Source organism: Ciconia boyciana, chromosome 1 (genome assembly GCF_034638445.1).
Source record: "Ciconia boyciana chromosome 1, ASM3463844v1, whole genome shotgun sequence".
NCBI lineage: Eukaryota > Metazoa > Chordata > Aves > Ciconiiformes > Ciconiidae > Ciconia > Ciconia boyciana.
In genome coordinates this window covers 93351098-93374463 of record NC_132934.1, presented here as the reverse complement: position 1 = coordinate 93374463, position 23366 = coordinate 93351098, and the positions used below count along the sequence as shown (strand labels likewise).

Below are 23366 nucleotides of genomic sequence, written 5' to 3'. Positions count from 1 at the left end.
AAAATCAGTTTTGACATTTTCAGTACCCCTGTCATAAACCAAGGAAATAAGAAACCCAACCCCAAATATAAAAAACCCCCAGTCCTTCAAATCATCCTTATGTGTGAGACATGGGTAGTCCAGGAGCACAGGCCCCTCCTACAGTGCTGCAGGAATAACTCTGAAACCTAATGATGACATGAGGATAAACTTTAACTTTTTCACCTTCTTCTCTAACTGAAGGACTTCAGATTTAGAAACTACAGATCACGTTTATCATCTATGCTCTGTGCATGGCAAAGATGTGAGAAACCTATCCTGACCTTTCAGTGACAGCAGATTTGTTTCAAGCTAGTCTTTATTGAAAGGCTTTGAAAGATGGAGGATTTGTCTGCACCTCTGGGTAAATTTTTGTTTTGGGGCATGTATTCATCCTTTGGTGTGGGGGAGGCAGTGAGCAGGAGCAGATTTGGTTTAACCCCAGCGAGTGGTGTCATTGCTTTTTCTGAAAATTTGTGCCCGAGACGCTTTCCCTGAGAGCAAGCCCCTGCCAGGAGGGATGGCTAGAAGAAAAGATCTTTTCCTTCTTGTCTCAGTTTTCTCCACATCACCTCCAGAGAAGCTTTATGGGGTAAGAGAAGGAGTCAGTCACCTTCCTTGAAACCAGCTGGCTAAAATCACGCATAGACTGTTTGACCTCCATGGGAAAGGACTGTCTTCATTTAGCAAAATATTAGCCCCCGCGCTTTGGGGAAAACTGCAACTTGAAATCAACATTTGGGCGCATCTTACTTCACCTGGATGCATGCAAAGTTTTGCCTTTTACATAGTCATGTCTCTTCCTCCTTCTCTGCTTCCCTGCCTTCACTTTTGTTGCAGGCGTCCTGATCCATATGGTCTGTCCTGGGTCCCACAACAGAGTAAACATGATGGGAACCCTCTCCTGGAGGGAATGAGCCTGTGGGTGATGCCAGGCAGGGAAAGCACATCAAGTCCCCTCACGAACATTGGTTATGCCTGCGAGGCAGCTAAGCAGATGCTTGAACTTCAGCCGCACAGCTGGGGAAACTGAGGTATATGAGCGATGACAGGACATGCCTAATGCCACCCAACGGACCACCGGAGCCTGGAGGAGGGCAGGACCCTAGGCTGGGCAGACCCATGGCAGGGCTCACATATGGTTGCTCCCACGTCCTTCCAGCAGGTGCCTGGCGGTGTAGGGACGGACATACAGAAAAGGTGTCGTTCCCCAGGAAGCTCAACAGGTGGTTGGAGCAATTTCTACGCAACTCTCTGGGCTTGGTCCCTCCTGGGAAGCGGGGAAGGTCTCCCAGGAGGTCTGCCACAAAGTGACATTTATCAGCAGCCCATTTCGTTACGGCTAATGACTGCCCAAGGCCCCGTCACCCTGATCGGTCCCGGCCGGTCTCACAGCCACGATGAGGCGGGATGGCCGCTGCGGGGGCACCCGGGGGGCTCTGTGAGCCGCCGGGCCCAGCCGGGGCGGCCGCTTCTGTCAGCGAGGCCTGGCGGCTGCCACCCCACCACCGCCCCACCGTCCCCCCGGCCCGGGGGGAGCCGCGGCCCCTCGCCCCGCACCCCACGGCCGGCGGGGCGGCCTCCCTCCGCCCGGGCCAAACTTTTCGGCCCAACTTTCCCGCTTCCGCCTGCCGGGGGGAGCGTGGCGGGCGGCGGGGAGCGGCGCTGCGGGTGCCGGCGGCCTCCTTTGGGGGTAGGCACCGGCCAGATGATGCCGGTTAGTGTTGTTATGGGGGGCGGGGGGGGAACGACACAGGGGACGGGGCACGGCCGCTGCCTGGCTTTTGGGGAAGGGGGTTTATTTTGCGTTTTCTCCTTCCCCTGGCTCCTCCTCTTATTCCCTCCTCCTCAGGGGGAGGGGAGGAGGGAGGCTCTGGGGCAGGAGTAGCCAGAGCAGGGAATTGTTTGGGAGTTCAGTCATCCAAAAGCCGTCTCCCGTATGGAGGGTCTGGCTTCCCGCATCCCGGCGCCTCTTCCCTCCTCCTCCTCCTCCTCCTCCTCCCGCCGTGCCTGAGCTCTGCGCGGCCCCCAACCCCAGCGGCAACCCGCAGAAAAAACACAACCACCACCCCCAAACCAAGGGCCCCCCACCTTCCCCTTCTCCCCCAAAACAGGCTTCTCCCCTCTATTTTTCTCTCTTTCTCTCTTTTATTTTTTTTTTTTTCTGTGTGTGTGTGTGCTGAATTCCCCGCAGATCCGGCCTGGAAGTTCCCAGCTCCTGGAGTTAAGCCTCTTTGTTGCTTCCCTTCGTTTGGGGCATCTTTGTGTTTCCCCCGCCTGCTCCACCGGAGACCGCGGTGAGTGAAGCGAAGGGGGCCCGGGCCCGGCGGCGCTGGCGAGGGGCCGGGAGGCCGGCTGTGGCGGGCGGCGGGGCGCAGGGCTTCCCCCGCTTCTTCGCAGCCGGCGGCAACGGCGGCCAGTGTTTGTGTCAGAGTTTGCGAAGTTGGTGTGGGAGTGCGGGGAAGGGGTCTGCGTAGGGACGCGGGAGACGTGACAGGGGAGGAGCGGAGACCCGCTGGTCCCCACCAGCGCGGGGCTTGTTTTCGCTCAGGCAGGTGAGGTGTGGGGGGCTCGGCCGTCTCCCTCCAGCTCTTCCTCCTCGGTCGGGTGGCGTTAATGGAGGGCCCAGTGCACGCACACACGCACACCGTGGTGCTCCGGTGCTTGCCTGAAGCTTCCCCAAAAGCATGGTCCGCCACACCGCCCCGTCCTCGCCGCCGGCTAGTCGAGGAGGGGTGGTGCGTGAGGGAGAGAGGGAAAAGCAGTGCAAAGTAAACCCCAGATTCATCCTCCGTGGCCCCAGCTCTTGTCAAAAGCTGATGGGAGTTTGCAGGCAAGACCCAGCTCCTGCAGATGCGAAGGCATTTCGGTTTGCGCCCTGGGAAGGGGCTGGTGCTGCTGCCGCAAAGAAAAGCGGGGGCGGGTAATCCGCGAGTAAAATTTGTGTCCTCTTCTTGTGCGACTGTAGAGTTTTTAACCCTGGTGCAAGGATGAGTAGCGATTTGGGTCAGGGAAAGTAATTTTCCGCTCGGCAGCGGGATGCCGTAGGATTTGTGCACGCGTGCCTCGCTGCTTGGGCTGCAGCTTTGGCAGGTCCTCTGGATGGTGACTGTAAATAGGAAATGTGTTGGGGAGAAAGTGGGATGCTGAATTTGTAGCCGTGTCCAAACGACTTTTTAAAGTGCTCTGAAGACATTAATAATTACTTTGAAAAACAATAACAGACTTTTCCCAATACCCTTGTCTGGCAAAAGGTATTTAATACAAATCTTGTATTTTTGGGCACTTCCCCAACTAATTCTGGTACCCCAAGTGTTATTTCACTGGCATTGTGGGAAAGGCAGTTCAGGTCTATTAAAGGGGTTTTTTTGTCCTTGTTTGTTTTAAAGAAACTCTCTTGACCTCTCCGCAGCATTATGTGAGTGGGATAACAGGAATCCACACACACACACTGTGCACCAGCATGTAATTCCCGGCATGTCTTAAATCGCTTGTTTTTCTTGGTGCCCAATTCTCTTAATTTGTACACCACTACTGTGGTGTCTTTTTGATACGTTCATTTGCAATCTGCCATTAAAGTTTCTTTTCCCATGGGCTAAAAAACTACCATGGAAAATATTAGAAGAATGTGGGCATTTTTGAAGTAGGATTTTATCTTAGTTTTCTTTTCTTTTGAAACTGCCTCGGTGTGCATATGTTTAGAAGAGGGTTCTTGCATATTTATGCATATATACATATATGCACACACTTTTATTTAATGGGTTGGATATTGAGGTTTAATGGCTCCAGGAAGCATTTCAGCAGAAACACATCAGGGGTTTGCAGTGAAGATTTGTTCTGTTTATTTAAGTGACCTAAAGAAATGAAGGTGAAATAACTTCCCGTGCTAATAGGAGTCATCTTGGGATCTTCTGAAGTAAATAGCACAGTTAGAGAGAGCTGCGAGCTCCCTGCTGGGTTCATGATATTCTCTGACAAGAAATAAATGGAGTTTTGTTCCATGTACTTTTCTTAACCCTCCTCTCTAGATACAATTACAGGGATTCATCCTGCATGTACAATGCAGATGAGGTCCCAGTAGGTGTTTTCTGCAAGGGTTGAAGTCAGATACAGAGCAGTCCTCCCTGCTGGTGTCGTTCCCATTGGGGAAAATGAGGCAGGTTCATCTGAAGGGTGCACGAGGGTCCTGTGCAGATTTGAAAGCCAAGTTCAGTTTTCTCGCTTTCTCATACACACACCCCCACAGGACCTTTCTTTGAGAGATATCCCAGCTTTGAGTAGCTGAATCCACACACATCTCTTTTCTGCTTGGCGCAAAGAAGATGTATTACAGGTGGATGTATGTGCTACAAACTGGCATGTAAGTCTTATGGGTGCTCTGTATCCTTACAGTCTGGAAAATACAGCTTTTCTGTATCTTGTACTGGCATGATACAGAAGCACAGAGCGAGAGGTTCTTCAAGATTGCAAAGTGAAACCCAGTGACTGGTGTCTGCAGAGTCTTTCCAGCCCTTTGGGTGTGAGACTCCCAGCTTGGAGTTTTGCTCCGTTGAAGGACAGGGGAATCATTGCCCAGTTCCCCTCACTCCTTGAAGTTCTGCTCTGTCCTCAAAACTAACAGCAGAGAGATCCCTCCAGCCCTGAGTACCAACTTGCAGCCCCGCAGTTTCCAGGCTGCTGGTACAGCTCCTTCCACCTGACTAGGGCTGGCAGAGTTGGCCCTTTGGGAGCCAGCTGGAGCATTGCAGGTGGGCCATGAAGCGAGCAGCTTGCTTTGTCCCCATCCTCCCTAGTGATACAGAGGGGAAACTTCCTGAGTTAAGGAAACTAATCAATTTAGGGCAGACCTGACTTTTTGTAGTTTCTTGCCATTGTTACTGAATGACCACACTTGACTAAAACACCTACAAATCTACCTGCCAGTGCTTCCCGGCCTCTTTCTGAATTGCATGTCCTCAGGAGCACAGAAACCTCACAGTCTGATACCATGCACAGAAAAAAAACCCCAAACTATTACTTATTTTGCCCGGGCTGTGGGAGGGAAGATGGGTGACAGGGCAGGAAAAACACTCTTCAGGTGGAAGCACGGGTTTGGATGTGGAACTGTTTGGGCTGTGTCCTCAGCCGATGCCACGTGCCCTGTGTGAGCTTAAAGAATTTTCTCCACAGCCTTGGTTTTCCCATGCAGAAAACGGAGCTAAACCCTGTGCCAACGGGGTGAGCACTGTGGCGGGGCAGATTCTGCCATCCATGTTGATTCCTGTCAACCGACCAGCACCCACCTTTGTGTCTCTCAGAGCAGAGCTCAGGTGCACCAGGGAGGACCCGCTGTGCTGAGCCAAGCCTCTCCAGGGCTGCTGCAGGGCTCGGGAGGCACCTCTATGCATCCAAAATCACTGCTTTTTCCCAGACAAAGACAGGCTGTCTCCCCAAAACCCCCTTACATGCCTTATGAAGTGGGGGAGCAGTGGCAGGGAAGAGTGCGTTGGGGACCACGTTGGTTCTTTTAGCCCAGGTTGGCCCACGGGTGGGTTTTTAGAGACCTCGGGCTCAGTTAGTCTCAGTTTAGTTGCTCAGCCCACAAGAAGTTACAGCAGCAGTAGGCCAGTGTAACCGAGTTCACAAAAGTTTCTTTGGCAGTAAATAATGGTGGATTGGTTTTTTTTAATGCCTGACGCCGAGTGCCTCAGAGGTATGAGGCGCAATTCCCTTGGACTTTAATGTGCAAAGATGACTTGATGTATTACTGCTGGCGTGTTAGGGACCAAGGCTTGCAAATCTCTTAGTTTAAACCGTTACCTCCCAGGCTAAAAACTTTGCAGTGCAAAGTCTACGGTTGGGATGGGATATCCCACAAGGAAAAAGCTCTACTTGCAAAATCTTTGGAGACTTCCTGTTTCTGGTTAGACTGAAAACATCCTGAGGGAAAAACCTGCTGCTGTGCATTTTGGTGCTCCTGTGGTCAGTCTCGGTTTAAGAGGTTGTTATGTATTCCAGTTCCTAGGCCACAAGAACAATTTAAGGAGAATAATGAATAAATGAATTGCAGGTCCTTAGGTAGAACACAGGTGAATATCATCTTCCAGTATTCTAAATGTACTTTGGGTAATTGTTCAACAAAAGGTATTGCAAGCATCTTTTTTTGTTTACTGGTATTTGGTTTAGTTCCTCTTGGCCCTGAATCATACGACATTGTTTCTGGTGCTTTGCTGGCTGAACACCGTGCCGGAAGCTGGTTTTCTGGAGGGAATGTTTGCAGGATGGGAAGCTTTCAAAATTTGCTTCGTATGCATATTTGTGCATAAGAGTTTTTTAAAATCTACTTTCCACAGGAGTGTGTGCTCCAGCAACGCAGCTGTATGAGCATCCATGGGAAGCTAAGACAATAGGAGCGTGGATGCAGGGGAAGCAAGTTGGCTGAAGAGCTCAGGAAGATACTTGTTTCAGGGAAAAAAAAAACCACTCAATGCTTGCACAGTCCCAAAGTTGCTGCAGGCGGTGCAGGACTTTCTACATAAACAAGGAACAACAGATCCCTGCCCTGAGGATGTTGCATGCTCCTTGTATTAAAATGGCCTCTCTTCTTCCCTGCAAAAGGACAGATAGGATGGGAGGCTTAGCTGTGCCTGATGGGGTTGTTAGCAGAGCACCTGGCACAATGCAGGCAGGGTGCCTGAGAGGGGCTGTCGGGGCTGCTGTTGTGTATTGTAGGAGCTCTTGAGTAAGAGGCAGTGCCAATTTATTTTGGCTCTGGTGGGATCAATGGAGGGAAATGTGCTTCAGGGAGCGTGTGGGACGTGCTCGAGCTTCTTTGCCCTCCTCATGGGCAGTGTGCCAGCACAGAGGTGAGAGCCAAACTTTACCCTTGCTTTCTGCTCAGCTGCTCTGGGGAGGCTGCTGCCCTGTGGCCGAAACCATTCCCTGAGCTCCCCTTAGATGGGAGGATGGCGATTGCGCCTTGTGCCCAATGCAGTGGGTTGGAGGCTTGCTGGGCAAAGTCCAAGCCACACCATAGTGTGTTGCCCCTATGAAAACCCACTGTTGTTGAGTTCACAGAGGTTTTGGGCTGTGGTGTCTCTATATACATCTGTGAAAGCCAGATGGTGTTTTGGAAACCGGACATTTTTCATTAACTTCTGTGCCTGGTGTAGGCAGTAAGTCTTTCACCCTGAGCCCTGTGGTGGTGATGCCATTTTGGCTCTACAAGGTCCACTCTGGCAAAGAGATTAGCTAGCAGGTCACACTCTTATGCAGAGCCATGGTCCCGGGGCCCTGCCAAATGCAAGGATGTGTTCACTGGTTGCAATGTCAGCGAGTTTGAACAGGCTTGTGTGTCTAAAGACTGCATCGGGCCCTTCTGCTGCTCTTTAAATCATAAGAGTGGAGAGAAAAAGGGTGCAAAGATCCCTGCCAGAACTGTGTTGTCAGCTTTTAAATACCCAAATGAGGTTGCTTTTTGTTTTTCTCCTAACTAACAAAAGGACAGGTTAGGCAGAGCCCTGTGAATCAATGCATTGAGCTTAGTGTGGTTAAGAAAGCTTGTGGTGATATAAACCTACTGAGGTAGTCTTTGAGAAATAAACCTCAAATGTGGATACGCTGGCCTAGAATATAGCATTTATATGCAAAATGCAGCTTCCTCTGAGAATGTCACTGTAATGTATCCTGGTACTTCTAGGTAGAGCAGCCACCTCACTTAGTGATGCCAGTGTTTTAGGGCACAAGCCTGGGATGTGAGGAGAGCTGGGTTTGGTTCCCCTCTACACCGCAGATATCCCCCCGAGGAGGGGCAGGTTGCTCTTTGCCTCAGCTCTCCACCTGCAAAACCTGTAAGTGGCACTTCCCTGCCTCCTTGTGGTGTTGAGGATAGGTCTGCTGGAGATCGAGAGAGACCATAGATTTGCTGGCCCTTGAAAAACCTCTCGGATAAGGACCACGGTTGGTTTCAGCAGAGAGCCTCCTGCGGCATTGGCAGCCCAATGGGAGGCTCCTGCGGTTGCCTCTGGGGACATCCACCCCTGCACGCTAGGTGGATGTGGGCTCTGTAAGGGCTGCGTGATGCTTTTGGTTTGGAGGGTAGGCTGGGTGTGCGGCTGTAGAGAAGCCGCTCTCTGAGCATGACCCCTGGGGAGTCTAGCGTAGGTAGTAGCACTGCAGCTGCAGTGAATTTATGGCTCCAGCCAGTGGTGGTACAGAGAGGCCATTGTAATCCTATGTACTGTACAGTGTACATCTCAACAGGCAAAGTGGTTCCTGGGTTGTTTTTTTTTTTTTTTTCTCCTCCTCTCCATCCCTTCACGTCTAGCTTTATGAAGTTCCTCCCCTTAAATTGCAAATTTGGCCTTATCTTCAAAGAAGCCCTTTGGTGCCAAGCTTTTAAAGGTAGGGAGGAGGCGAGAGCAAAAACATCAAATCCATTAACAGCCCAGTTGCCAGAGAAAATGTTTTTTAAAACAAAATCTGAAACCTTAGTGTTTGAGATCCAAAGCCGAGATTGAATACAAGTATGGGCCTTGTCCCCGGAGAGTCACAGTGCTGGGAGTACGCTGGCAGAGACCATGGAGTGAGGATTCTTGTGCATGCACGCACACAAATAGACAATTATTTGGAAGCCAATAGTATTCTGGATGCTGAATAATAATTTGCTTCATCTAGTGCCTTCTGTCCCAAGTTGCTCCCTGAGCTCTAGCTGACGTGGAGACGGTTCTCATCGCCCCAGCCCTCCGCTGAATGGCAGTCCCCTTTGGGGTAGGAAGGTGGTGCTTACTTGCACGTTCCTGGGCTGCGGGTGGTAAAAAGGACTAGCTGGCCCCGCTTCTTTAGAGCTTGCCGCTGTCAGTGAGACATTCCTTTGGGCCCCCTGAACGGTGATGGGAATGTGATTTTTATTTTTTTTCCCCCAGAAGAAAGCTGCTTGTTTAACAAACTCAAGCACTGTCAGATTGAAGGGGTGGGTTTGAGTCCCAGCGTTAAGAGATGTTTTCAAAAACATGCTGGGTGGGATTTTTCAAAAACACCTGGGGTGACTTTAATGATGTGGTGGAGAGTCAGTGAGACTTGTGCGTTGAGAGACCAGACAGCTCTCCCCTCACTTTTAAGTACAAGGTCATGCTTGGTGGGTTTCTGGGACGGTCCCACTGTCACCAGCGTAGCAGCTGCCCGTATTAGTCCCGACCACCTACTCCTGCATGAAGTGGACTCTTTATTTCAAAAGTGGCTATCAAGCACACCTTGTCTTGCAAGCAGTTGAAGTGCAGCTTCTAAGCCAGAGCCATCTGGGCAGAAGGAGAGCATGATGGCCCAGTTACCCAGCTGTAATGGGGTCCGAATCCAGTGAGGAGTACCTCATCACTGGCTCCTTCTGGGGCCTTGTGGCACAGCCAGCCAGACCACAGCAGAACTGTGGGACCCCGGTAGGAGGAGGGCTTGAGATCTACTAGCTTTTGAGTCCATGTGGGGACTTCCCTACCCCTCAGCTGTCCAAGCAGGGTATGTGGCTTGTAGCTGTCTGCCACCTCTGGAGCTGGAGGCTTGTAGGGTGAGACAGGGTTGTGAGAAGCTGGAGCGCGGAGGGCTCCTCAGAGAGGCATGCCAGCTGCTCTGGATGTGTCCGTCATCACTGTTTCATCACTCTGCTGTTGCTATTGGGGTGTCTGGGGCTGGCCTGAAGGGAAAAGGTCTTTGCTTCCCAGCGGGTCAGGAGCAGAGCTCCTGGTTGCATGCCAGCTTGTGCCTGAACACTTCTGTAATGCTGCAGAGAAAGAGTCCAAGACAGCACAAGGGCTAGTTGCTTTTGAGGACCTTGCTGCTCTGGCCACCTGATCTGCGGTGAATGTTGCAAGAGTAGTCTAGCACATTGGCACCCCAGCTCCAGGCCCTGCCAGAGATCACTGCCCGGCCAGCAGAGAGGGAGAAGATCTCGGGATCATGGTCACCTGTGCTCGGTGACCATGCAGCTCATTAGCTTGGTGACAGATGCCGAGGAAGGGGGATCGGTACCAACATACGGAGCTGGAGCTGCTGCAGCCCGGGTATGTGTTTGCTGACCCTGCTTCCCTCTTGGCAGGGAGGCGAGTAGCCAGTCTGTGGAAGCATTAGGGAAGAGCAGTGTGGTTTACATGGCTACAGCAAGACAAGCCAGCCCTGTATCTCACAGGACAGGCACCAGTCTACTAGTGAGCACTAGCTGTACTTGTCTGGAATGCAAATATGCTATAGAAGCTGTGGGATCCTGCTGATTGTATTGTGAAGCCTGTTGTCTTTTGCGGGAGCAAGGGTCAACTATTTACATCATGTAGCACGTTAGGCAGGAATATACTTGCTAAATGTACAGTTGTCGGGTTTTCCTCACGATTGCCTGGACTGTAGATTTCGGAAGGAGGGAAAAGGAACACAAAGAGAACATCAAGAGCAAAGTGGCAAGCTGTGTTTATCGTTGATGCCTCACCTGCACTCTACCCTATAATCTGTCTCCCCTGGGATAGCTTCGGACATCCCTAACCTCCGAGCCACTTCAAAGAACCACCTTTAAAAAAATTTCCCAAACTAGTGACCAAGCAAACAAGCAAAAATTTCAGCAGCCACAAAAATGTGAGCATAACCCAGTTTTTGCATAGCTCCAGCACTGAAGATAAGTAGAGGTTTCTGAACATTGACTGTCTGGATGAAGGCCTGAGAAAGGCCTGCCACGCCATCTTCCCCCATCACCATATTCCAAAACCTAAATTATTATTTGTATTACGGTTGTGTCTACAAGTTTTAACCAAAGCTGGGACCCAGCTATGTTAGATACCATGCTAACTTGTAATGAGAGACGGTTCCTACATCCCCATTCAAAACAGCAAGACACATGCAGAACAGGAGGTAAAAACGGAGCATGAAAAAGGACACATGTGCCTTGGGGTGACTCAGCAGGTCAGGACTGGAGCTTAGTACAGACCCTGTGTTGCCTGATGCCCAGTCCTGTGCTCCATCCTCTGCCTTGGCCTGCTCTTCAGAAGAGGAGGTCAAAGTCGAGCATCGCTAGGGCTTGGCTGAGAGTTGTCTGCCTTGAAGCTGAGAGCTGTCCATAGCAGAGTCTCATCTTCCTTAGCCCTCAGCTCACATCAGTCAATAGAGTGATGTGGCTTCACGTGCTCCAGTAAGTGGTTGCCCAAATGGGGCACTTGGCACTGCAGGTGTTCTTGGTAGCATCTTGCTGCTGTGGCTTGCCTTGCATTGGGGTGGGCAGCCGGTCTTGTGGAGCTGAAGCTCCTGCTTGTCTTCAGAAGGCAAATGAGCAGGAGGTCTGCCAGGGCGCTGGGGGAGCGGCAGGTGGAAAGCAAGAGCGTGTGGCTGAAGGGGAAGGAAAGGAGCCAGTTATGACTTTAATTCTCTCCTGTCAGCTAGTTTTCATTTGCAGCATTGTGCTTTGAAAGATAGCTGGGAGAGCAGAGAGCCAGTGTAATAAGTGTTTTGCTTGCAGCATGCAATCTCAAGTAAAACAATCTCATTACGTAAATATTGTGTGCCTTCTTTCTCGGGGGGGTCTGGGACTGTGCTCCTCTTGCTCTGGAGGCACTGGCTTTCAGTGCACAAGCCAAGGATAAACTAACAGATGCTGCTAAGGCTAAGTCCTGCTAAGGCTCGTGCTGTGGCCCAGGTGCAAGCAGAGATGGTGCTCACCTCTCCATGGTCAGCACAGAGGTACCTTATGCTGTAGGGAGGTGCAGGAGGAGGAATGAGGAGCAGCAGGGGTACAAAGAGCTGCTCTTCCTGAGAGCTGCAGGCCATGTTGAGCATGTGGCTGGGGACACACAGGGATACCTGAACACTAACCTGACCCCTGCAGGCACAGGTAGCCCAGGAGGGAGCAGCTGTGTGGACACTAATGGCAGGACATGAGCAAAACCTGGTTTGATGGGGTCACTGGGAACTATCTCTCAAGGGGGATAGGATTGCTTCAGTGAAACCTGGGCAGGTTCCTTCACCCCTCCTTTCTTGTCTGACTTACAGCACTGTTTTGGGGAGCAGGTGGGGATGCATAGGCATCTTCTTCTGGCACCTGTTTGTTTGCAAAGAGCTATGGGCAGACTCTCCTGGGGGGCTGCTCGTGCCCATGCCCTGCTGCTGTGTGAATAACAGCCTGAACTGCAGTCAGAGACTTGTTGCATAGAGGAATGCTTTGAAACATACTGTTTTTAATGGAGCTGTGTTGCCAAGGGCTGTTTGTGGCTGGATGAAGAGATGACTCCTTCCCCTGCTCTGCAGGGAGAAGAGCCTATCTGTAGCAGGACTCCTCCATTTTGCGAGTGGGTTTGATCTGCCCTCTGCAAGCCAAATAATTTAATTACAGAAGAGATCTTAGATGAGGTGTTTGGGCCCTTACAGTTTCTACCTGGCTCAGTCAGTGCCTTGGGAGTGGTGGGAGATGCCAGACAGCTGCACAGTTATGGCTTTTTCTTCTCTGTGGGTCCCAGGTCACTCCTTTTGCATGAAAGACTGTAAGGAGGCACCAGTGTAGCTGTTGCCTTAATTTCTGTCCGGCTGAATTAGGCAGGGCATGGGATGGAGAAGGTGTCAAAAAAATTGGTTTGTGCCGCCCATCCCTCCTCATGCTTAGGGAAAATAATCTGTTCCTCTCTCCCGGCACGTACATCCCTCTCAGTTTTGCTGGGGAGGCTTTTTTCCCTCAGACCCCGCAATGGGGAGGGAGAACAGGATGGTAGCTGAGGCTGCTAGCGTGCCCCTGTTCCCTGCATGCATGCTGCCTCCCAAAGGATGCGGGGGCTGCCGCCAGGCCCTCGCACCCCCCTTTCTCCTCATTTTCTGGCTTTAATTTCCTCTCTTCTGCCTGAGGTCCCTGTATGCCAACAACAGTTGCCGGGGCTGAGAAAGGCTTGTTGGGCCGTATCCCGGACGCCCCTGTCCTTACTTGTTTTGGGGAAGGCTGATAAGGAACAACTGGCGGTGCCTCCCCAGGTGCCAGCCCGCTGCCGGAGAGGTGCTGCCGGAGAGGTGCTCCCAGCCCTCACCGACCCGGGGCGAGCGCGGGCCGCTGGCGTGTCAGAGCGGGTTTGGGGAGCCCTTGCCCGGGCAGGGTGGCTGCCTGCAGTTGCAGGCAGGGCTGCTGCCTCCCCAGAGGTTATTCTGGAGAAATACTGTCCTTGAAAGGAGAGCCACATCTCTCCTGCCCTTCTCCCCCCCCCCCATCCCCGGCTGGTGGTTTGGGGCTCAGGCAAAGGCAACATTTTCAAATCTCTGCCAACATTTCCGATCTCACAACGTTTTGCAAACTGGGAGGGTTTTGTGTTGACCTGTCTCCTTACAGGCAGCCAGAAAAGCAACTCAGTGGGGCCGGCGGACATGGCATGCACCAAGGTGCCAGCATCTGCAAGGGGCATGTAGGCACGGGGCCAGAAAGCCTCACTGAGCTGTTAATGAGCCACAGATCGACAGCTTTATCTGGGAGCCTGCTGCCTTGGGCTTCTAGAGCTTCCTGCCAAAGAAATATATGACTAAAAGCTGGTGGTGGATAAGGGTTGGGAAAGAAGACCCTAAAATAAAGATCCTTAGAAAGGCACATCTGGGGTGGACCTCAAGAGATCGCCTCTGCCAGAGGCTCCTCATGTGTTTTTTCTGAAGGTCGTCTTAAGTGCTTTGGGGGCTGCAAAAAAAAAGACTCATTTTCCATGTAACACTTTTGTAGTTGATAGGTAAGACCAACAGAGGTTTCTCTGTGGCTTTTACAGCGAAGACTCTCCAGAGGCTTTGCTGGGGTACAAAGCCCTGGAGGCTGCAATGGATGTGTTCCCCTCTTGCACAGGGAGGGATGCTCCCGACAGATGTTTGTTATCGGCAAAGCAAAGCGGGGGAACAGACAAATTTCAGCTGGCGAGAAAAGCAGAGGGTAATTATCGTTGTTTTCCCTGTTGGTCTTGCAGAGGGAATTCTGGAAGCTCCTTTTTGTCCCATTGTTACAGTTTATGTTTATATAGCTTATCTCTTTCATGAGGGACTGTTAAATCCTGCAGCGTGTTGTGAATGTAACTATATGAGAACAGCTTGCTTTACCCATCCCAGGGCAGAGTGTGCCAGCTGCACAACTGGATTTAAAATCATGGAGCAGCATTTCCTCAAAACTGAGGAGTGCTTTTCATCCTAAAAGAATTTATGGTATTTTCCAAATTAAGAAATGGTCCATAATTTCGCTATTGGTAATTCTGAGGTCGTATTTCCATTATATAGCTGAGTTTTCCCAGTTGCTACAGGGAGGGGGGAAGTCCTTATTTCTTTCAGCTTCTAACGTTGCATGTGTGGTCTGTAGCAAGTGACAGTATTTAACATAATTTGGAGGGTAGGTACCGACTGAGCTGGTCTACAGATGACTTTGCACTGAATAGTGAAAGTTTTTTCTAGGGGTATTTGGTGCTACGGGACAGTCACAGACTTCCCTTCTCAAAGAAAGTGTTGACAGTCTCTGTAAGCAATTAGAGATAAATGTCCTTGAGGCAGAGGATGTCTTTTTATTGTAGTTTTGTAAAGTACCTAATACTGAGGTCTTAAAGGGATGTCTGTAAAACAAGAGACTTGAGTACTCCTATGTTCCTTTACTAGACAGTAATGTAAGGATCTTTGGGAGATCCAAAGAGTTTTAAATATTTTTTTTTTCCTGGTAGGCAAGTGAGCAAATGTCAGAGGTTTGCTATGTTCTCCCAAGACCACTGCTGGGTGAGTCTTTGGAGAGGATGATCTGATCTTTTCTGATCTTTTCTGATGATCTGATCTTTTCTGATCTTTTCTGATGATCTGATCTTTCTGCCTACTAATGCCTCTCAAGCAAAGGTGATTTTTGCATTAAAAAGGCTTTCTGAATTGATAAAGCAATTCACTGCACAAAAACATCGTAGTCCTTTGCAACAGAGGAAGAAGTAGACTTCTTGGCTTAGACCATTGCTGGGACTTTTAAGAATTTCTTGGGCTGAACAGTATACGTTAATAGATGGAGAGTAGATTCACTTCTGTTCTGCTTCTCCTGTTGTCATCCCCCAAGGCCCAGGGGCTGGTGTTGCTGTTTCTTTGGTCTCCTTACTGCGTATGGTTTTCTCCAAAAATGACTAAACATATAAAACAAGGAGTGGGTTTTGGGGTTGGGTGGTTTTTTTTTTTTCCCTTCCCCTATTCGAGGACAGACACTGACCACAGTCATGTATTTGTTTTTCTCCCTTACTTCCAAATGCAGTCACATAACAATAGCCTGGAAAAGAAATACTGGAAGCTATTTGGTCATGAATTTGTTTCCTTTTTTGGGATACAAGGAGCAAGTTAGCATTTCGGTGACGAGGCTGGGAGCTCCAAGCCATCTCTTCCAAGGTTGAAGGGGGTTTAAATGGGCACCATCCTGGTAAAATGAGAAGTACTGTAGAAAGGCAGCCTTTTGGGGGCAAGCACTTCCATTACTCCATGTGCAGAGCCTCACGCTTGGGGCCCCTTTTCTTAGCTGGTCCCAAGACGTTATTTGCTATTTACGTAATAGTAAAGTCTTGTACAGATGCTGCTAAACAGACTTTGTCTGCCACTGGCAGACAGGGACGGGCTTGAAGAGAAATGCTGCTTTCCGTATCAGGCTTCTTCAGAAGTGGGTGACTGTTTGCTTTCCTTAACAGATTGCTAATAGAAGGTGGTGGGTGGTGGTGTCTTATTTATTTTATGTAGGATGTCATGACAGATGCTGATTTTGAATGTTGTCCACAGCTGTAGAAATTGATGCTTTTTAAACCAAGTTGACTAGGATGGAGGCATGGGAGCTGATGAGACGCGGGATGATCTGCAAAAGAGGAAAACCAATCAGAGTACCGGTTGGCTGTGTTCTGTCGTTGCTCTCCCGAGGAGCAGGAAAAGAAATATTTTGCAGACGGGTTTGGGAGATACGTTTTCAGTGTCCAGATCTTTGGGTCTTGGGAGGTGGTACCACCGTTTACAAGGAAAATGTAAGGTCATCAGGTGGGACAAAAATGCATATGTGATTGCTGCACTGGTCAGGAGGGTGCCTGTTAAAATCTCAAACAGCACAGGCAGTGAAATCTTGAAATTTTATCAATGGTTCAATGGATTTGGTCCTTATAGGAGAGAAAGCGAAAGCAAGTGGAGCTTATGCATATTGGAGAGAGAATACCATCTGATAAAATCTAGACCAGTAGGTAAAGTTTTCAAATCGCAGTAAATTTCCTTAAACTATTTATTTATTTACAGCTTTGCTGAAAAATTTTCGACCAGCTGTGTGTAAAAATATAACAGTAATGAGATACTTAAAAAAGGAGTTAATCTCTCCTTCTCTTTGACATGCTGCAGAGCACCAGCTGTAGCACAAACGAGCCCTGGGGAATCAATAGCCATGCAGCCCGCGAGCCAAAGTCACACCTTGGGAAGCCAAACCCTGGAGGGAAGCACCGGCCTGTGGGAGGTCACAGGGATGCTGGAGGGGTGACCCTTTGGCCATCCTCCAGCGGCAGCAGGTTCAGCCTGCCCAGCTCTTCAGGGCTCCCCAAATCTCCCCGGTTCCTGTAGCTTCCCGCCACTAGTCCTCAGGGCAGCAAGACCCAATTTTCTCTGCGCTGCTAGGAGGCCTTGAACTGTCTCTGATACCCCCGATGGGGAAATGCTGGAATGAGGAGGAGGGAAAACCAAGGGCTTTTGTACTGAGGGAACAAAAAACATCCTCTGCGTGTCCCTGGGTTCAGCTATTACACTCTCCAAATTGGACTGGTTTTTTGTTTTGCTTTTAAATGCTTCTTTAGCCAATGTGATTTTGAAAAAAAATTTTTTTTTTGGCTGGAGGGTGTCTCTTTGGGAGACAGAGCCAGTCTGGGGCTCTTCATTTGGCCCATCCAGCTTATCCACAGAGCATGCACAACCCATCTCCTCCGGGATGCGTTTCCTCTAGGATTCCCTGTAGCTTTGCAATGGCCAAACCTTTGTGTTTGGTAGCAAAGGCACAAAGGCTAGCAAGGGTAGGCCAGCTGTGCTGTGTCCTCCAGCCCTCTGCCAACGGGGGCTCAATGTGGGGTGGGGGAACGCTGAAAGGGCTTACAGCTATGAGAGTGGTGAAAAATGTATGTGGTGATTGGCAGGAAACTGTCTTGAGGAAGAAGATGCCTCTTCTGACGATGGTGGGGTGGCACGTGGTGGACTGGAAAGGTAAAGCAAGTTAGGTTTGGTCCTAGGTGGAGGATTGTGTGGAGAAGTCTTGTCTCCTCTGGGCCTACTGGTTTCAGCTTCAAGATGACATATCACAAGAGAAAAATATCCTCTCCTCACTGTTTCCATTTTTCACCACTGGTAGCTAATCAAGATTCAATTTTAATGACTTCCCTCTACTCTCTCTGCTTCCTCTCCCCCTGCCCCACACATGCCTTTTTTAATATTTTTTTAAATGCATTTCTTTTTGGCAGGAGTTGAAACGCAAGAAGCGTTTGGACCAAGATGAAACCAGTGGAGGAGCATGTTGGGCAGTGCAGTGCTTTGTTCTGAGTTCAGGGGGAGAAGAGGGGGAAGCGAGGAGGGACGGGATGTCATTTCCCAGATGGGGACCCTGCCAAAGATGTTCTTGCTTCGGAAAGCAAAGAGCGATTTTTGAGGTTATACCAGGTTTAACCCTTTGTCATCCTACTTCTGCCATGCAGGGAAACACCAAAGTCCTGGACCTAAAACAGAGCTATGTTGTGTTATGTGGCCCAGGTGACCTGAATGGTCTCAAGCCAAAGTCTGCCGTTGTGACTAAACGCTAACGACAGTCCGTGGTTCTTGTTGGAAACCGTAATGAGTGCATGAGAAATCTGCGTTTGTTTATCAGTGAGGGTCCAGAACTAGTGCGGTTGCCATTTGAAAAACAAAATCAGCATGTTCCTTACAGGGGCTCAGGACCACTGTGCTGTTTCCTGCCCTGCCAGAAGCACCTGGTGGGATTTGGGACACTGCTGAACTCTGCTTCAGCTGTTCCCATTGAGGGGCAGGGAGTACTTTTGCCTCGTGATGTGCAAGATGCTTGGGAAACACCTTGTCCTTTGACCAAAGGAGCCCTGCACTGCTGGGACTGGGGCAGCAGCAAGCCCCAGCCCCAGGTAGCTCCTGGTTGTGCTGGGGACTGCTGGGAGGTCACAGCACTGGTTCCTCCTCTCTGTTTTGGGCCAGTCTCTCGTGCAAGAAAATTATGTTGTTGGAGGGTATGGGGGGTGGAAAACCTCCGTAGGCATGTACTACTATGGCCCAAGGCAGTCACAAATATAAATATTGCATGGTGTGTAGGCTGCTGATTTAATCGCCCCAGGGCTGTTGCACAGTAGCAAACTGAGGGTGGGGATACAGGAGGGGAGCAGAGAAGGGACAGTTAAAGCAACTCTGTCTCTTCATTAAGATCTTTTCCAGGTTGTAAATACTTGGAGCACTTGTGTCAGGACTCCAGAGGAGGTCATGTACCTCCTGATTAAAAAAACCTAAGGGTTTTAGTGTATGGTGCTGGGCTGTTTGTTGGTATGGAGATCCAGCCTCTTCACTCTGGATGGGGTTCTCCTGGGAAGACCACCTTCTTCCCTCAGAGCTGGAGGGGACCAATGCTGTATGCATAAAATGCATAAAGTCCCTTTTTGTAAACCCAGGCAGAGTCACTGTTCACCACAACTAAACCTGCAAACCCCTTCTTCGTGAGGACCAGCAGTCTCTCCGGCCCTCTCACAGTCCTCTTTCTCCAGCTAGGGAGATAACAGCTTTCCTAATTCGTCCATTAACCTCTTGAACATGAACACAATCTTCACCTCCAAAGAAGGCATCAGTAACTTTAGGCTGGAGACCACAAACTTCCTCTTCCCAGCAGCTTTGGCTGCAGCGTGTGGATTTTTGGTCACTTGCACAGAGTGCAGCTGGCCCCAGACATGCCAAAGGGTGGTTATAGCAGCACCACTGTGGGTGCATCGGCGGCCAGTGACTAATAGAGAAGTGATGCATCTGATGCTGGCCTTGAAACATGCCTTGTCTTGCACACTTCTTTCTAGACAGCCAAGAGAGGTCTGATCTGTAGGAAATGAATATAACACCACGCTGGTGTCACCTGTCAGGATGAGGTGGGGGAGAACAGGGGCATGTGACAGAAGATGTGTGTGCCTGATCACCTGTGATGGGTTTCAGCTTTATTTTTCAACATGTGCAGTCTTGAATACTTTCTCATGGAGGTCAGTAGACCTGGTTGGAAATTTCGTGTGCACAACTTAATGCACTGTATGTCTGAACTTGCATATTTTTCATCCCTTAACTGGCATATTTTTCATCCCTTTTCTCAGACCCCTTAAGTCATCCGCATACCCCTTTCAGCAGTCTTGTGAACCATGGGTGGGAAGCACTGACCAATCGATAGGCACTTGGGTGGGAAGCAGAAGACCAATGTTTCCCTCCCTTGCTCCACTGCTGACTCTGTGTGACTAAAAGAAATTTCCTTTGCCTCTTGGAGGTCCCCTTTCCTCCTGCCCGTTGGCTTTAGCCAACTTAAATAAAAAGCATGGAGAGTGGCTGGAGCCTTTGTGCAGCCTTGCTCAGTGCCACTGAGCACCCCTGGTTTCAGGGCTGGGATCAGCCGACCTGCCCTTAGATCTGCGGTGTGTTTGGTCTGGGTCTCTGGCTCCCCGTAAGCATGGTAACTACCACCACAGGCTTCTAGGTACAGCAGGACTGAAAATAAATGTGTGATACCAATAGCTATTGGGTATCACTTGTTATCTTGGAGTACTCCCTTCAGCCTGGAGTTTGGCTTTGTATTTCACTTGCCCAGGTGGTCGCACGTGTACGCATGTGCTGCAGGAAAGCTTCCGTTGAACCCACACAGGCTGCTGTACCCACACCTACCCAGGTCTGCAAATCCTGTGCTGGATGAAAATCAGCCAATTTGAAGGTGTGAACTGCTCCTTGTTCGTCTAACCTGGTGGTGGGTCTTCCTGTAGTAGCTCAGCCCCTTGGCTTCTTTAGTGCCAGCTGATGGGCTCGGTTGGCCTGTAACAGCTGATCATGGGGCATTTGCAAGTGGTGCCACATTGACTCTACTGCTTCTCCTTCTCTGTTTACTTAGTTCTTGGCAGTTGCACATTTGAATGTTTGCTTGAAAAACACTTTCCCTGGAGTCTGATTACAGAAAGTTTAGTCTGACAAACCCCGCTGAATTATCCTGTTTTCTGTTGTCAATAATCCCTTGGTTGCTGTCTCCTTTAACCACAATATTTTGTGTGTGGTGCAAACTCATTTTTTCGCCCTTGTTGTAATCAGCCTGCCCCTTCCTGCTTGGTTCAGTTACTGAGGCTGTATCCCCAGGATGCTGACATCTGTATTTTACTAATCCAGAAATCCTGGGGCTACCCAGGAAGCAGTACAGATAATAAGACTGCATACCTGTCTAGCACCTTTCATCTGAAAATCTAAAATTGTCTGACTCATGTTCATCTGGTTACTGCTTGTACCAGCTGGGGTTTGCTATTCCTGTTTTTGCAGCCTGGGAAGCTGAGACACAAGGTAGGGGTATGTTTTGTCCAATAGATGAAGAAGCGATTCCAGAAATGTGGCGTCATAACCTCCATGACTATGAGTTTCTATCCCTCTTTGTCTTGCAATACCTAATTTGCCCCCAAAAGGAAAGAGATGAGAGTGGGTTGGTTGGTTTTGAGCAATGCTTTATTTGCAGTGATCCATGGCTTTTTTGGCATCCCAGTAAATTCCACCCAAGAACAAAAAGGCAACTGCAAGATCTCTGCAAGGTAAGTTACCTTCCTTGGCTGCGATCAGGGGTCCATAATGTAGTTCAGAGGAAGAGTGATATCCAAATATTGTCTCTTCTTGTCAATTTGGTGGTTTGGAGCGATGCTGAGGGACAGGTGCTCATGGCGGGCCCAGAGAGGGGTAAGATCTTGTGGTATTTCAGGGGTGGTAATGAGACTGGTGAAAACATGTCTGGACTGTTAATGTGTCCAGCTGCTGGCCTGTTTTGGATGAGGTCCAAGACCAGGTAGGACACTGCTGCTTTTCTTACCGCCTCCAAACACAGCTAAGGACCTTCCAAGCAAACCTGGGGTGGTTTATGGTTTTGGGTGGAAACCACAAGCAAACCATGTCAAATTGCTGGATTCTACCCCAAACCAGTCAAAGTGTATGGGCTTCTGTTTCATTTCGCTTGGAGATGACTGGGAGAAGAGAGAGATGGAGTAAAACCTTCATGGATCCAGTGTTGATGTAAGGCCATAGGTGGTCAGTTCCTAAAGCATGTGAGTACCATTCCCATGGCTAGACCAGACTGGTGAGGGCAGAAAAATACCCGAGCTGATGTCCTCTGGGAGCTTGGGTGTAAGAGGAGGGATATTTTGTCTGAAACCCTTCCAGAAAGGGACAGTTGAGGTTGCGGGAAGAAACAAATTAAAAAAAAAAAGATGATGGTGAGGAGGATGAGTGTGAATGCGTGCCCTCAACGTATGTAATCTCAGCTGAGGTGATGGGGAAGTTGGGTCAGTCTTTCCTGCACTTTGGGGCCCTGGAGCATAGTGTGCAAGGGGGATAAGAAACCCTCAGAAAGAGAGGGTGAGAATTGCAAGCTCCAGGAGGTGAAAGTGTATTTATTTTTCACATGCTGCATCAGAACACACTAATTTTGCCTGGGAGGGAGGGCAAGCACATGCAAAAACAGTCCGGCTCTCTAGGAAAGGTAGGGGGGAAGCGTGATGCCAAATAGTTCTGGAAATGTTGCTTTAGGCCTGTCTCTTCCCTCCACATCCGCACAGGGCACAGGATCAGCACCCGTATGTACAGACCTTCCCGTGGGCGTGTGCCAGGGCTTTGTAACGGAGCCACGCTCTCCCCTTGAGGCCAGGGCACCCCCAGCTCCCCGCCCTACCCCCCTTCTCTCCTTCCCCCTTCTCCCATGTGCTTTTATTCCTTTTGCAAACAGCCTATGCCAAATCTGACTTCACAGCTGGCTCTGCTCCACGTGTTTGTTTTCTATGCCTGCGCGGCGCTCGCCAGCTCCGCTTGCACCGCGGCTCAGAGGTGGAGGCGGCGGGGGGAGAGAAGGGGTGGTGGGGAGGGAAACAGGAGCAGGCTGCTGTTTTCCAAGCCCTTATTTGTTTAAAGCTTAAGCCTGTTTCAGAGAGCCTTTTTGGAGTGAGGGTAAGTGGCAGGGGCGGGATGCGGGGGAATGGAGAAAGTAAACTGCGTGTCAAGGAAAGCAAACTTTGCAGCTGGAATTGCTGCTGGTGCTTATTGTGTGAAGGGCCTGGGGAGGTGCCTCCGGCTCCGCGCTCACTGTCCCAGTGCGGGTGCGAGTGTAAACGGGCAAGGGTGAAGAGCGGGGAGCCAGCAACCGGTCTGTGTTGTGCCCCATCAACGCAGGCATTGGTACTGCGGTCGTGTCAAACACCGGGGCAGGTGCTGGCCATGGTTCTCACCAGTGTGTCCCAATGGCAGGCTGGGGCGCGGGCAGGTGAGCCTTCCTTCCCAGGCTCCGGGGTGGCAGCATGGTGCTGCTGCAACGCATTTCCCATCCTTTTGTCGTGGAGCATCACCTTGCAGAGAGGGAGAAACCAGGTGCCAGCCCTCTGCATCTCTGCAGGGTGACGCAAGGTCTTGCTCTGTCTCCTGCCCACGTTTGGGTCGCTGTCCTCAACTGGATCATCATTTTCGGAGAGGTGTATTTATTGCTGGGATGATAAACAGGGCAAATAGCGTGCAGACACAATCTTTAGAAAAAACCCAAGAGATGTGACTGTCTCCTCTTCATCTCTGGAGCAGGGGAAATCTGTCACCCGCCCCAAGACCTTGCTGTGAGTGTGTCCCCCTTCATTTTTCACCTCCAGATGGGCCCCATGGGATTTTGGAGCAGCACGATGGCTGCCAGTTGCAGCACGAATGAGGGCCGTGGCTCAGCCCATCTGCGCACTACCTAGGCGTTTGGCACAGGCTGGAGCATTTTCTATTGACGGTCATTTCTGTCCCTTTGTTTTGCTGGCCTCAAGCTTCCTCTTATGATTTTTGGAGTAGTGACATGTCTTCCAGGGGAAATTTCCCCCAGCAGAGTCCTAGAGGCTTTTGACCTGCTCCATAACCAAAATGATTATTGTTAGTGAAAAGCATTTAAGTGACAGCTATGGAGAGTAAAAACACCCATTTCTTCCCAGATTTATAAAAGAGGAGAAAAAAACCCCAACTTTTAACTACTATCTTCAAAGGACAAGAAAAATGGGCTTGTGCTCTTGTACATCCCAGCAGCAAGTCATTGCTGAAAGGACTGCAAACTCGAAGGCAGTTTCTCTTTATGGTGGTGATGGGGATGGCTCTAAAGCCAGCCATCT

General features: G+C 50.1%; 1 protein-coding gene across 7 annotated transcripts in view; it reads left to right on the top strand.

Moving 5' to 3' along the window:
• The first annotated feature begins 2180 nt into the window (after positions 1 to 2180).
• The window catches only part of BOC (BOC cell adhesion associated, oncogene regulated), a 56380-nt gene continuing 35194 nt past the window's right edge, over positions 2181 to 23366 (top strand). For all 7 annotated transcript variants that reach the window (XM_072882525.1, XM_072882509.1, XM_072882517.1 and 4 more), the window contains exon 1: positions 2181 to 2315. The gene's annotated coding sequence lies outside the window, so the exon portion shown is untranslated. The remainder of the gene's footprint in view (positions 2316 to 23366) is intronic.